The sequence below is a fragment of the Canis lupus genome, chromosome 22, assembly GCF_003254725.2.
Source record: "Canis lupus dingo isolate Sandy chromosome 22, ASM325472v2, whole genome shotgun sequence".
NCBI lineage: Eukaryota > Metazoa > Chordata > Mammalia > Carnivora > Canidae > Canis > Canis lupus.
In genome coordinates, this window is record NC_064264.1 from 32,367,781 (window position 1) to 32,370,093 (window position 2,313).

Genomic DNA, 2,313 nt, shown 5'->3' on the forward strand with positions numbered 1-2,313 from the left:
GAATTTCTCTCATCAGGGATTATGTTTACGATAGCCATGAAAGTTGTTCTTAAATATTCCAGTTCCCCTTTTAGGTATATTGTAGGGTTGCACATCCCTGCCCATGCTGAGGTTAGATTAGCCTGATTTGGGATGCCTGGGTGGCTCAGCGGTTTAGAGCCTGCCTTCAGCCCAGGGCGTGATCCTAGAGTCCTGGGATCAAGTCCCACATTAGGCTCCCTGCATGGAGCCTGCTTCTCCCTCTGCCTATGTCTCTGCCTCTCTCTCTCTCTCTCTCTCTCTCTCTCTTCCTCCCCCCCCCCGTATCTCTCATGAATAAATAAATAAATAATATTTTTTAAAAATTAGCATGATTTGCTTTAGCCAATGAAAGAGGTGATTGGATGATCTCTGGACAGAAGCTTTAGGAGACAGTACACGATTCCCCACAAACTCTTCCCTTCTCTGCAGTGAGCAGAGAATGTGAACGCAAACTTTGTCCCATGAAATGTGAGTAAGAAATACATTTGTGTTATATTAAGCCACTGAGGTTTAAGGATTATTTGTTATTGCAACATAACTTAGCCCATCCTGACCAACATGATATCCTTGGGTACTAGCATTTTTCTCTTCTAGAAGGGAGGTGTTCAGGGAATATCATGCTGCTGTCCCTTTCTTGTCTCACAGATGTTTTTATCCAGATGAATTCAGGTTAAAATTAGCATCAAGGGAAACCTTGAAATGGAACACAAGTCCCAACTTGGCAATATTCAACCTAAGAATTATGTGCGGAGTGAAAAGGGTAATCGTATTTGCTTTTGAAGGATAATTATGAGCTAATTGTATGTAAGAATGGAGTAACCACTTCTATTCATATAAGTCTTCTTTTCCCTCTACTGAGTGTGCAGCACACAGGCTGATCCAGCCAGGGATAATATGCCTCCTGGAGCACTGCTGGGACCAAAGGATTAATGCCACAAATATTTGATTGGGATTACTTAATTAGGACATTAAGTGAAAAGTTTGTCCCCAAAATAGCTCAATGTGGAAAACATTATAACCACACTTACTAAGCATTTAGAGTTTGCAGTGCAGCATTAGTTATGAAGAGTCTACATCCTAGGAGAAAACTCCATAGGTATTAATATTTTTGATCACAGTTCCTCCTTGCTAGAGGGAGATAACTGAGTCTGAGAGACCATTCACTTCCCATATTGTCCACCTTTCCTCTGAAAGGAATCAAGTGTCCAGAAAGTCCCAGAGTTTTAAGGCATTTTTGGAAGTCAGTATGAACTCACTTCTCATTTTACTGAATGTCTTCCGAAGTACCTATTCTGTTTCCTACAGCTTCTCATCTGTTCATATTTTTTTAAAACTCTCTTTCATTTTTGTTTTCAGTCCTTTAAACATGGTCCACTTCTGTTCTTTGTCCACTGTTTCCTTCGTTTTGCTTTTATTATTTTTTAGGTTGGAGTTGTTTTTCACTCTTAAGAAAACTGTTGTGGATCATAAAAGGCTTGACTTTGTGGTTCAGTTCAAATGAACACTTGCCTTAAGACAGCAAACTAAACTCTATGGTATTTCCTGTTTGGGAATCCCAGAGCTCACTCAAATCTAGTGCCATCTCTTCCATTAAGCCTTCCTTGATTCTCTTCAGACAGAACTACCTCTTGTGTTATTAAGTAGTGCTTCAATTTGTTGTCTATAATGCCACATCATTGTATTTTGGCTTACCTACTCTGTCTCCTGCACCACATATGAAACTCCCTAGAGGCAGAGAACTTGTCCTATTCTTCCTCACAACTCTGGTCCCTCCCAAAGCCTGGCACCTGATTGTTAGGATAGAGACCATTTAGTCACATCTGATGCTCTTAAAGTCTCAAACTGTAGCCCTTGGGCTGGGCAAGACCTGCAGCCATGTTCTGTTTGGTTCACAAAGAGTTGCCCAGCACAAGTCTTAAATATGTTTAATTAATTGTCAATTTTAGGAATGGTGAAATTTATCACTTTAAAAATCCAGATTGTTAGCTTAATCTTTAAAACAAACAAACAATTAGGAGATTGGGCAACACTGAGCTCAGATTCCAAGGTAGGAGCAAGTGCTGTGGCTGAGCAGCAGCTCCTCTCTTTGGAGGACACCATGGCACTGGTCTCCAGGTGACCACAGTTTCCCAAGAATGTCATAAGCAGCCCATAAGCCGTCAGAATAACACCTGAATGACAGGTTCCACAGGGACAATTTTCAGGTCAGTGGTTTCAGGACAGAGCACTCTCCTGATTGTCAGACCAGAGATGAGGAATTAATGTTGACACAGGTGGAGACCTCTGGCCCAG